The 13,167-nt window shown below is 48.2% G+C and overlaps 1 long non-coding RNA gene across 1 annotated transcript in view; it reads right to left on the bottom strand.

The window, feature by feature from the left end:
- Nucleotides 1–924: 924 nt before the first annotated feature.
- LOC123279044 (uncharacterized) overlaps nucleotides 925–13,167 on the bottom strand; it is a 68,628-nt gene continuing 56,385 nt past the window's right edge. The window contains exons 4-7 of the long non-coding RNA XR_011495682.1: nucleotides 12,067–12,153; nucleotides 10,202–10,264; nucleotides 8,354–8,483; nucleotides 925–2,013 (exon numbers count right to left, since the gene is read on the bottom strand). This is a non-coding gene — a long non-coding RNA (uncharacterized lncRNA). The remainder of the gene's footprint in view (nucleotides 2,014–8,353; nucleotides 8,484–10,201; nucleotides 10,265–12,066; nucleotides 12,154–13,167) is intronic.

Genomic DNA, 13,167 nt, shown 5'->3' with positions numbered 1-13,167 from the left:
CTTCTCAGCTTGCTCCTATGGCACATGGTGGCCAGCAGTGCAAGTGACATTCAGTGGGGTCACACCCAATGGTCTGGCGGCTCCCTGTTAGCAGCTTCCCTTGCACCCCAGTGGCTTCCCAGGAAGTTCTGCCCACCAGTGTGGCACTTGCCTGTGGCCAGCCTCCCTGGAACCACAGAGAGGATCTTCCTGGTGAGTTCTATAGGTGCCACAGCTGGCTTTCCAGCATGTTCCGCATCCCCTACAGACAGCTTCCAGCCAAGTTTCATTGACACTCCCCAGGCAGTTTCCTGCCTTCCAGCCCTGGCTCACTGGCTGTGGACCAGCTACAGCCCAGGACAACTTCATCATCCAGTGGGCTACAACTATATCATCTCCTATGAAGTCAGAACCCCGGCCTTGAGGAAGGAACCCCTTCCCAAGTTTCCTCCTTCTTTGGGTACCTTACCTTGGTTATAGGATATTCTTCAGGTTTCTTTTACTCTTATAAATAGTTTACAATTCTTCATATTTCACCTTCCCTATTCAAATTGTTATGTGGTTTCTGTCTTCTGACTAAACTATGACTGATACAGTACAAATTCAAATTTTCCCAAATTCTAATATTCTTGAAAGCATGAATCTTGTCATTGACAACAAATGCCATTGATTGTTTTCCTTGAAGCAATAGTCTCACTGTGTTCATTTGCAAAAATCCAGGTATTTGGATTTTCCAAATATTCAAGTCTGGATATTTATAATATCTGTCAGTCATTCTTTCAAGTAAAATGGTGTTTTATGAAAAAGTGGCTATAATTCAGCTCACAACTCAAATAATGACACGTGTTTTTCCTTAAGACAACATATTTAGCATACGTGATTTTTGCCTATTTCCCATTCTATTACACAAAATGTTAAATAGTCACATATTCAAGGGTCAATATTTAATAAAATTACATTTTTATTGCTTCGTCAGGGCATTCTTAAGTAAAGTAGCTTTTTTTTCCTGCAATTGTGTCCTGGTGAAAAATACAATGTCTAGTAGTACAGTATGATGGCTCTGCCTTGGTTTGGGCTAAGAAGCTACCAGTTTTACCCACTATTGATTTTGAGCCATCAGTGCAAATGTCAGCACAGTGAAAAAAGGCAAATAACATCATGAAAATGGTTTTTTATCTCAGAGAACCCTGTAAAGGATCTAGGGAACCCCAGGCATTCATGAGCCACACTTTGAGAACTGCTGGTCTTGAGGTTAAGCAATCATGCTTTAGCGTGAAATGGATCTGAGTTTGAATATTGACTCTGCCAATTTTCAGCTAGATGACCTTGGACAATTTGCTTAACTTCTCTATTCCTTGATTTCTTCATATGTAAAATGAGATTAATAGTATTACCTCCCTCACAGAGATAGGTAAGGATTAAATGAACTAGAGTATGTAGCATAGTTCCTAACATATAGTAAGTTCTCCATAAAGGGAGATTATGGTGATGGATAAAAAGAGAACAAGGAGTGGAAGGAGAGACAATGTGGAGTCCTGGTTATCTCAAAGTGGGGACACTGGGAGACAATTATGGCAAAAGCGAGGTTACAGGGCTGTGGTAGCTAAATCTGGAGTCCTGAGTTCTCCTACCTTGTCCTCAAAGATTCCTGGAGAAGGAGTAGCCAAGTGGGTGAAGAAAGCAGGTTTCAAGGGCGGTCTGCTCAGCAGCCCACCCACTTTTGGCTCCTCTTTAGAAGGTAGCCCCAGAAGGGCTGTATGTCCCCTCAGAGAATTTCCCTTTGCTCTTTAATAAAGACAGACAGCATGTGTGTGTATGAGAGGGAGAGGGCAAGAGAGAGAAAGGATGACTGAGAGACGGGCCTGGTTAACTTGGGACCTGTAACGAAAGTGCTTTGTGTCTTCACTAAGGTGCAAAGCTGGTGTCAGGGCAACAGGCTGGTTGCATGAAGTCTCCTCTTCCGTTCCGCGGTATCCCCTCTGGAATGCCAGGAGACACGGCACTGTTCTCTCGGAGAAGTCAGGGGAGAAAAACCTACAGCACAAGGCAAAGACACCTAGTTCAGACTCCAGAATTACATCTTACCTCTTCAGGAGTTGCTTCCATATTCGCCATGCGCAACTCCTAGATTTTAGCACTGTCTTATAGCTGCATGACAGGCTAGCCCACCAGCCTGTCCCTTTTTCTTCTTCAGTCTTCTGAGAAAAGGACACTCCAGGGCAATAAATGTTACTGTTATCAATTGATCCTTAATAATAAATATGACAAATAACCCTTACTGAGAATGTGCTTCATTCCAGGCGTTATGCTAAGCGTTGCACATATCTTACTTCTTTTCAGCCTCAGAACCACTCTATGAGCCCATTCTAAAGACAAAGAAACTGAGTCTCAGAGAGGTAAATTTACATGTCAAATTTGCATAACTAGTTAATGTCAAATTGTGTGTCTGTCTGAGCCCAGAGCCTGTAGTGGTACCACTGAAACGTGAATTTTCATAGCAGGTGAATGAATTTGCTCCTCCTTTAATCTGATATTTGGGGTCACAATCTTCTTTGCTAGTTTATCTTGCTTCCATACCACCTCAAAACTGAGTGGTTTCTCTCAGTGCCCATGGTTCCTTGAGTAGGATAGTTTTCTATATATTCCTCAAATCAAGTCTTACCCCGAAAGTCCTTGGACTTTTCTCGTCATTGGCTTTCCTGGCTTCAGCTGTTCTCTTGTGAGGCATCCTCCACGCTGCTGCCATGTCAGCATTTCTAACATCCTTCCCCAGCTTCAATGCCCTCCTCACTGTCCCGTTTCCCACCCGATAAAAACTAAGTTCTCCAGCGCGGTGTTCAAGGCACTTCATTGTCTAACTCCAGCTCACCTCTCCAAGCTCATTGCTTCTTCTTGCTGTCTTGTTTCCTATGCTTCAGAGTCTTGGATGGATCCTACAGCCTCCACAACAAGGATTGTGTCTTGTTTCTCACTGTGTCCCTGGTGCCTGACACCATTCTTGGCACCTAATAGCTGTTCAGAACCTGCTATTGAAGGAATGGATGATGGATGGCTGTGGAGACGACTTTACAGCAGCATTTCCCTTCTGAGTCTTTGAAGCCCGCTCAAAGAACATTTCCTGAATGCTAACCTCCAAAAATTTTGGATTCACTTTATCACTGATCTGAGCACCCTGTTTCCAGATTAATAGCAAGGGCCTGCCAGTCATCTTCTCCCCTTCCAGCTTTCCTAGGGAGTGGGTAGCCACAGGCCCTCTCATCACGACAGCTCCTCATGCGCTCTACCCCTGGCTTCACATTTCCCCATCCCAGGAACCCTTCACGTCTCCCTATACTCGGACTGGAGCAGGTCAGGTTGTAGAATGATCACAGCTTTCAAATTCTCTGCCATTGACTTCTCCATGGAGCTCTCATCTCCCTGCCAGAGGCCCCCAAACCTCCCTTCCCTCAGAGACACTCCTTTCTGAGTCATCATCAGTTTGAAGGCAGTTTTAACACAGTGCACATCCACAGCTTAATTCCACTCCAATCCCTGGGGCTCCAGCCAGGCTGCGAGTACTCCCAGGTCCACTTAGAAACTTTGCCTTGGGTTGCATGGAGGGAAGAGCAGAGAGGTGTTGCTGCAAGAAAGGACTCAGTAAAAGCCGCAGAGATGCAGAGAGCGGGCAAGTGACTCGTCCACATCGCACTGTTTCTTTGCAGAGTTTTGGCCAAGGCCTTTTCTAGAGGCCTCATGGCAAGGGCATTTCTAACCCAAAAGGTTTCCGCGAGCCTTTTATAATTACTTGGAATGCCTGTCTATCAATCAGTCAGCACCTACCACAAGCCCAGACCTGTGCTAGCTTGGGGGTGGGGATGGATGAGGAGAACACCAAAGTGTAAAAGGGGTAATTCTGTCCCAGAACTATCCAAAGTGAAGACTTCGCACCTGACGTGAGGCAGGGAGTCAAGCAATGGGCATTATTCTAGGAAGAGCGAGACCACTGTGACCCACGGGGTGTGGATCTCCCTTCCTGACAGAGAGTCAAAGAAAGGGCATCGCATGAAGGGCTTGCATGCAGGGAGGGCGTCTGTCTGGTGTGAGCCTTGGGTATGCTCCAGCAGTAGAAGGTCAGCTTTATCCAGTGATCACAGCTTTCATTCACATTCTCTTCGGAGAGATGATCTTATCCAGTCTCACTGGCCAAGATGCAGCTCCCTCTCAATGCAGCCCTCAGACACCGCTGGCAGTCGTTGTGAACGCCAACCTGAGATGGAATTTATTTACAATTCTTGAACCCACAGCAACAAGAACAGAAAAGAAGGAGAATTTGGAAGCTATCTCAAGAGTCGAATAAAGGCAAGTGAGAAGGCGCATCTGGGAGGTGAAGGAGTAGATAAAACAGGCCCCTCCTCCTTTTATGCCTCAAGGACTCAAGACGTTTGCCAAACAAAATGTTCTAACTGTTTATTTTATGCAGTTGCTTGCTATTTCACTTAACCATAAGTCCTTCGAGGGCGACGAGTGTCTTATTTTTCTTTCTATCACTATAGCAGTTAGCACAATGTCAATATCAACAGACAAATGTCAACGAACATGTATCGAATGAACAAGTGAAGGAATAGATGAATGAATAATTGATGGTTCTCAAAAAAATAGTGGTGCCACTGACAGAAAGGGGAGATGAAGAGCTGGGCCAGTGTAACAAGGAAGTTGTTAAAAAAAAAAAAGAAAAAACAGGTCTTATCTCAAAATAAGAAAGAACTTTGTAGAAGCCAAAAGCTTCTAAAGATGAACTCTGCTTCAAGAGCTAATGATGATGAGAATGAAGATAGCTACTGTTTATGTCACGTTCATCTCATGCAAACTGCACCACAGCCCAGTGACACAGGAACAGTGACCACCCTCCTTGGACAGATGAGAAAACCTGGTCTCAAAGAGGTTCCATAATTTACCCAAGCAACAAAGCTGGGAAGCGGTAGAGACAGGCTTTCAAACCCAGGCTCATCTAATTCTGGAACCTCAATGCACTTACTGCCTCTCAATGGCAAAGTTCTGTTCGCTGGGGATGCGTATCTGAGGAGCTCCATGCCTTAGCCCAACACTCCCCACCCTAGTGTTTGTTGACCTTCCACCACAGTCGGCTTCCTCTCTCAGACTTCTTCCTTGGAGACCAGCGTATCCCAGATGGAGAGGGCACCACAAGGCTTTCTCTGGGCTCAGATGCTGGTGCTCACCCCAACCTGTCCCTGAGGAAATGGGAGGGGCAAAGGTAACTGGTTTTTTCTCAGGCAGACCTACACCTCCATGCCCTCTGGGGCTGCCCTCCTAACACTTCCTTGGCTTCCTCATTGGATTGGATATCTTTCTAGGTAAGAAACGTTTGGCCCTTGCCTCGCTCCTGGGAGGCAACCTCTAAGCCCTTGGAATGTCTGCCTGGTAAGAGTCTTTCTTTACCTGGAGGCCGTGGGCCACTCAATAGCAGCTTGGCCTCTGGAAGGGCTGAAGACTAAGGCTCCCCAGGCAGGCGTCCCATGACTACATGACTGACCCCAATAAAACTAGATACCAGGGTGAAGGTAAGTGTCCCTGGTTGGCAATACTTGTGAGTGTTGCCACATTTTGTTGCCGGGAGAAGTAAGCACTGTCTGGATGACTCCATTGGGAGGGGCCCGCTGGAAGCTCGTGCCTGGACCCTATCTATGTGCTTTTTTCTGTCGCTGATTGTAATTTGCATCATTTTGCTGTGATAAACTCTAACTGCAAGTTTAACAGTTTTGCTGAATTCTGTGAGTCCTTCTAGTGAACGATTGAACCTGAGAGTGGTCTTGGGAACTCCTAAACAGCATTCCTCTTGACCCGCATTGCTCCTGCCTGCTCTCTCTCATCACTTTTTGCTTCAGATCTCGACCTGGCTCTCTACATGTTCCCTGGGACCTTCCCCGTTGAACTTCTTAGTCTCCAAGTTTGCATTGGCCAGGGAAGGAACATGCAGCACCCAGGAATCAGCCCCAGCCATGCCCATAACTCATTCTTGCTCCTAGAGAACCCAGCCCAGGCTGGAACCCTGAGCTCCTTCCTCCCCAGGGAAGGGATGTCCCACAGCACCCCATGGAAGCTGAGCAAGTGTTTGGTAGAGGCTCCACAGAGACAATCAAGGGCAGGAGGTGAGAGATGAACCAGATGACCTTTAAGCTTCTCTCAAATCCTAAAGTGCTGATTGTTAGATGTGTCCACTTGGTTTGGATGCCTTCGATTTGAAGCAATGACAAGATTTTCAAGTGGAAATGTCCTCTTGAATGCCCATGGAGAGGCAGACAGGTGTGAGTGGGAGAAAATATTCTCAGGACTGGGACCTGCTTGGGAGGGGAGAGGCAAGCAGGGAGCCCAGACTGCAGGCAGAGTCTTGGGAGCCCAGGAAACAAACTAGTCAGGCTGCTTTTCAAAGCCCAGCTTTGGCTTTCCAGAACTTGCTGGGGAAGCCTCCCCTTTCCTCCCTGCCAACTTCTCTTTCCCACCTGGCACCAAAGGGCCTAGCCTCAAAGTCACAATTATGAAAGCTATGCAAGGATGCTAATTGCTGTGTCTGACCTCCCTTCAGATAACAAGGGAATCGCTCTCCCTAATTAGCCCTGCTGCCGGTAGACCAGCAAAGCCAAATGTTTATTATGGGATGAATGCACTTACTGTAAATTTTGACATATGCTGTGGAAAGATGTTGGATAAATAAGACTTCAGAGGCATGGGTTGTTTAAATAATGAATACCCACTGCTGCGGGTGATAAGGGTGGAGGGGAGCCAGGCAAAAGAGAAGCAAAGGATCCTGGAGCAGGACTCAGAGCCTAGGAAGAGACTGGGCTGGTGAGGAGAGAAGCAGAGGGAGGTGTTCTGGGGATGAGGACACGAGGGCTCAGGGACGGAGGAGAAGGATGCTGGGCATCCTCACCTCACCCCCTGGAGCCTCAGTCTCCCGATTTCACGCAGAAACCCTTTCCCTGTGTCACACCCACTCACGCCTATTGATAGGCCCTAGGAAAGGGTTCTTGGGAACAATGACAAATGGTTTCTGGAACAAAGAAGAGGAAGGGTCAGGAGAAAAGTACCACTCTTCCCCCGTGGACTCAGAAGCCAGTGCCTGTGTGGACAGACCCTGCATTTGTTATTGTTGATGTCTTTCTTCTTCCCAGGGAAGAAGAAAGTGAGTACATGAGAGCCTGATCCTGTGCCTGGACTCCCTGGGCTGGGCCAAGCCAGGCGGAGAAAATCGCTCCACCCAGTCAGGAATCCCATCCTGTGACATTTGAGGCATTTAGGAATGGAGCATGATGGTTTTCTGGGTTCCCCTTAACTCCTGTAGGCCTAGTCCTGGTGGAGCAGACCACATACTATGAAAGAAATATACCCATGCCTTGATTAAGAAAGAGCCCGCACCTCCCTCCATCCCATGGGGCTCAGGCCCAGAGGGCTGATCCAGAAGCAGGTCTCGCAAAGATTGCTAAGTGTTTCTCTCAGTTCAGTGTGTTCCATTCCACCAAAGAAAGAGACATCCTCTCATCCCAGTGGATGTGGGTTTGTCGGACAAGTATACTCAGGGGGCAGGGAGGTAGCAGGACTGCCAGTGACTGCATAGACAGCCAGCCCCATAGAGACCGTGACCCCCGCTTGTCAAGTCTACACCTTGGTTTCTGGGCCTCTGCAAATAGGGTGACTCACGTCCTTCACCTCTGCTTCTCTTTCTCTTTCCCTCCAGACTACGTAACTCTCAGTTGGGTCTGAAACTGAACTTGCAGGGTCTGTACGCAGCCCTGAAGGAGCTGGCTTTTCACCAGTTGGTGGGCCCTGGAGAACCACTGAGGGTATGTAAGAAGGATACACATATCAGATCAGTAGCAGTGAGGCAGCTGAGCCAGAAAGGGTGACCCAGGAGACAGAATTGCCCTTAGGAAGCTGTGCAAGTGCCCAGAAGAACATTCCTGAGGGTCTGAACTCAGCTGTGCGTTGGGCAAAACAGATGGTTATGCTTCTGAAGGGAACAAGCTCACATGGCAGAGTCTTACAGACAACAGAGGTTTACTTCTCATTCATGACACTTATTCCACATGCGTGGGTGGAGGTCTCTGCTCCACTTGGTCACTCGGGGACCCAGGCTTTGGAATTTGTCACCCCAGGGAGGAGACAGCTAAAAGGTCATTTGTTCGCTCTTCTATGCTTCAGCCTTGAAAGGCGACATGAGCTGCTCACGGCTCATTGAGCAGATCTAGTCACATGGTTTCACCAAGAGGGTGGGACAAGTGGAGGAATGTTCAGGGAGCAGCGCTATTTATTTATTTATTGAGGAAGACTGGCCCTGAGCTAACATCCACACCCATCTTCCTCTATATAGTGGGTTGCCTACCACAGCATGGCTTGCCAAGCAGTGCCGTGTCCGCACCGGGGATCCAAACCGGCGAACTCCAGGCTGCCAAGAAGCCCAACGTGCGCACTTAACCGCTGCGCCCCCAGGACGTCCCCGGAAGCCTCAGCTCCTGTCAGGGGGAATAGCAGAAATTAGCATTCCTAGTAATGCCTTCAGCCCCACCTCCCTCCATTTCACATGCCGGCACAGGCACAGAATCAGAGACCCACAGAGGGTCACACCTAGAGAGCTCCTCCATTTACAGATGGGGAAACTGAGGCCGAGAGAGGGTTTATGATGGGCTCAGCTTACGCAGGCAGCCCCTCGCTGGGCCGCCTCGCCAGCTGCTTTCCAGAGCTATCCCCCCATCTCTCTTGGTTTGTTCACCGGCTCTTTCTCTCTTGTAATTTTTATTTCATTCTTCTCCTCTCCTCGTTCTGAGGCGCTTCCAAATGTCATTCTTTCTTTAGTTTTTCACCTCCACAGAGCCCTCCTTCTCTTTGTCTCCCTCCCTCGGGCCGGCTCTTGCGCTGTGAAGGGTCTTTTTTTCTCCTCCCACGGAGCACGCTGACCTTTTCCTCTTCTCGGCAGGACAAAGCCCGGCCTGGCGCGCTCCGCACGGAATTGGCTCTGGAAGTCCCCGTAATTGCTCCGTCCTTATTACCGAGTCTGCGGAGCCGGGTTTGGCCAGGGCGGCCCCCTCCCTGCTAGGAGCTCACTTGCTAGAATCAGGCTGCAGAGGGGCAGCTAACGAGGTGACCAATTAACAAACGCTAAATAACCCCCAAGGACATTTTCCTCCCTGGCCTGATTTCCAGGCCCCTTTGTTCCTCCTTGGGAATCTGTGCTCTCTGACAGGACCACAATGGGACTGTTCCCAAGCCTGACCCTGTGAGAGGCTGACCCACTCCATCCACAGTCACAAGACCCCATTCCCCGACTGTTTGCTTTGCAGGGCATGGGAGCAAGGAGGGCTCCTTCCTCTCAGGGACAATAATACAACCACCCACACTACTCACCACTCACCACGTGTTTAGAATCCTCATGAACTCTTTCATTCACTCATTTATTCAAACGACATGGATTGAGGACTACTGATGTGCCAGATGCTCCATGGGGCAGTCCTGACCTGAGACCCCCGCAAAAGGGGCCTGTCCCCCAAGGCCCTGGGCTTTGGAGAGTCTTCCTGTGACTTTTCTGAGTCTCTCTATGGTGCCTGGTAGCTGCTGGAGCTGGCAATGCTGTCCAGGTGGGAAACCTGTCTCCTACATGAGCTCCATCCCTATTTCTCCCCTTCAGAGCATCCCCTGAGCTTCCAGCCCACCTCCCCACCCGACTCCCAGACACGCACACATACATGGGGTTGACCAGATGCTCCGAGGAGACTCACCTATGTATGGAATCTCTTCCAGGAGTGGGCACTGGTGAACAGACCCCTCCCTCCAGCCGTGGCAGTATTTCTTTCATGGAGTCCCACATGATGGGCCTGCCAGAATGGTGCTGACACACTGATTTTGTGTGACTCAAATTGATTATATAGACAGAGGCCTCACAAAGAACATTTGCCTAGGACTCTACAAACCCCAGGGGTGGCGCCGACACTAGAAATATGGTTGTGAGCAATCCTTGTCCCCATGGGAGTTAGAGTCACACACATTAATTAAATGAGGACCAGAAAGAAGAACAGAAGGTGTTTGAGACTCCACACAGGGACCTGACCTGCTGTATGAGGTAGGTGCTATTATCAGCTTCATTTTACCAGTGAGAAACTGAGGCACACAGATGTTGGATTCCTGCCCCATGGCATACTCCTAGTAGAACCAGAAAGAGATTGAGGAACTTGCTTGCCTGGCAACCCATTACATGTAGGACTTCCCACATCTGCTGAGGCTGAAGGAGGAATGCTCTGACCTGGAAGCGGGCAGATGATAGTGGTGAGGACAATTCTAGTAGTAAGTGAGAGAAAACCAAGCACAAACTGACTCAAGCCAAAGAAGGGAATTAATTGGCTCCCAAGAGGCCCAGGAATGTTTAGCTTCAGGCATGGCTGGGTCTAGGTGCTCAAATGATATCATAAGATTCAGTCTCTTCCTTCTCTTCACTATCCTTGGTCTTAAATTGGAGTATAACTTACATACAGTAAAGGTACTGAAGTGCACACATCAGTAATTTCCTACACACAAAGTCACCACCCAGATCAAGATATAGAATTTCCAGCACCCCATAAGGCTTTCTTTTGCCCCACTGTAATCAATAACCCCTTAACAATAGCCACTGAGCTGACGTCTATCACCATAGCTTAGTCTTTCCTATCTTGATTTCATGTAAATTGAATCACACAGTAGGTGTTCTTGTGTGGCTGACTTGGCTCAGTCAAGATTATGATCGTGGAATTCATGCTTCTTGCTGTGCGTAACAGGAGTTTGTTCTTTTTCATTGCTGTGCAGTATTCCATTATATGGATATACCACAAATTATTGTTGATAAACACATAGATTGTTTCCAGTTTGGTCTACTATGAATAAAGCTGCTATGAGCATTTTTGTACACATCTTTTGGTGGACAAAAGCACTCATTTCTGTTGGGTATATATACTCAAGAGTGGAGTTGCTAGAAAATAGAGAGTATGTAGGCTGTCTTAATAGATACTTCAGAATAGTTTTCTGAGCAGTTATCTCAACTTACACCCCCACTAGCATTTTTTAATTGGTTTGTCTGTCGTTTGCTTACTGGTTTGTAGGAGTTCTTTATATATTCTGAATATTGTAGTCCTGTTTCTGATATATAAGTTTCAAATATCTTGTCTCCATCTTTGGCCTGCTTCTTCTCTCTCTTCACAGTATCTTTTTGTGAATAGAAGTTCTTAACCTTAATAAAGTCTGATTTAACATGTACTTTATGTTTAGTTGTATGTGTGTGTGTGAGTGGGTGTGTATATCCTGTTGAAGAAAATTCTCTCTCAGAGGCATGAATATATTCCCCTTTGTAAGAAAACGTGATTGTTTTAGCTTTCATATTTAGATCTATGATCCTTCGTGCATTAATTTTTTGTGAATGGCGTGAGGCAGAGGTCAAGGTTCATTTTTTCTACATGAATATCCAATTAACCCCACACCATTTATTAAAAAGGACATCCTTCCCCCCCACTGAATTAGAGTGGAGCATTTGCTGTAAATCAGATGATTGTATATGTGTCTCCACTTTCTTGGGTCTTTATTAGCCACTGTGGGGTCGTTCCATGTGGTGTCAAGATAGTCAAGTGTGGCCGCAGTCTTACCTGTAATCAATTTGGCAGCTCTAGGTAGAAAGAACGCCTCTTTCCCATGAGTATCCCAGCATTGCGCTTGGGTTTCCACACTGATCCTTAGATAAATCGCTATAGTCAAATGTTGATTGGCCAATGTTTGGTGGTACGTCCATCCCTGAAGGTGGGGTAGAAGGTACAGAGAGGAGCCCACCCAAACCTCTGGATTGGGATAGGAAAGGCGTGGCTCCTCAGAGGAAATGGGATTCTGTTTCCAAAAAAAGGGAATGGCCTTTGGAGGGCCCCTTGCTCTTTCAAGCTGTCACCCTCCTGCACTGACTTCATAGCCCAACATTCCTGGGCACCAGGCACTCTGTGAAGCGCTGTAGGTGGTACCGCGATGTTTTAAGACTTGGAGCCCCGCCCCTCCCCACCCCCCACCTCTGAAGAGAAGTAAGATTAAGGAAACCTGAAGAACGATCCGGTGTTACTGGATCTCGTGGGTTATCCAGGGAACCTGGGCAGTGCGGGGCACCTCCAAGTCGCCACTGTCAGGCTGCAAAGAGAAGGCAGGTCTGTCGAGCTGCACATCGCGCCTCATTTCCCCAGGTGTGATTTCCAATGAGACATCGCTCCACTGGGGACTAATGACATGGGGAGAGCCGAGCAGGGAGGCTGTGATTTCCAATATGCACCAGCCAGTCATTACTAGCAGGAAATGGATTTTTTGCTGGGTAATCAAAGTCAAATCCCTCACTTTCCCCACCCTTCAGTGCCCCCACCAGCAGCCCCCATCACACACAAGGTGCCCTCACTGTACCCTGCGTCCTGATCCCTCAGTAAACAAAGCCAAGCCAGGCTCCCCGCCATTCCCCACTCCCAAGGAGACCAGACACCATCCTCTCCTGGGACACCTGAATTCCGTGTGGGAAGGGGGATGCATGGAGAAGGACAGAGGAGTAGGAGGGGTGAGGTCACAGGAGGGAGGTCTTCACCTGGCGGGGAGTGCAGGAGAAATAAAGCAACAATGTCAGAGGTTTAATCAACCTTTGAAGACTTCACAGTGTTTGGACAGAAGTGTGTGAATAATATTCATTTGGATTGGCACCTGTGCACACCACTGAAAGGAAAATAGCATTTTGTCGCAGTTGTGATGAGGAGCAAGCAGTCTGTGGAGACAGGCTGCACATCTCCTGGAAACTGTGAAGATGGGTTTTTTTCCCTTTTGTTTCCGTCTCAGTGTGACCCTGTGACTCCTTGAAAATCCAGTGGCTCAGAGTCAATGCCTGACATTCTTCTTTCTGCTTCTCTAGACAGAGAAGGAACAAGAAAATAACTGGCAAGGGCGTTCAAACAGGATGGGAGAGGCCAGGTTTCTGTTCTGGGCCTGCCGCTGGCCTGCTGGGTGGCTGTGGGTGAGTGGGATTGTCCCTCCGGGCCTCAGCTTCCCTCGGTGCAATCTGCAGAGAACTTGCCTGTCCTTCCGGATGTCCCGGTTTGGTGTGAGGATCCCAGTAGGAGAGGCGACCCTGAGAGTCCAGAGGGCTGTTTGAGGGTGAGGCCATTCCCT

Source organism: Equus asinus, chromosome 20 (assembly GCF_041296235.1).
Source record: "Equus asinus isolate D_3611 breed Donkey chromosome 20, EquAss-T2T_v2, whole genome shotgun sequence".
Taxonomy (NCBI): Eukaryota; Metazoa; Chordata; class Mammalia; order Perissodactyla; family Equidae; genus Equus; species Equus asinus.
Note: the sequence above shows the minus strand (reverse complement) of the source record. Positions and strands in the feature narration are given on the sequence as shown.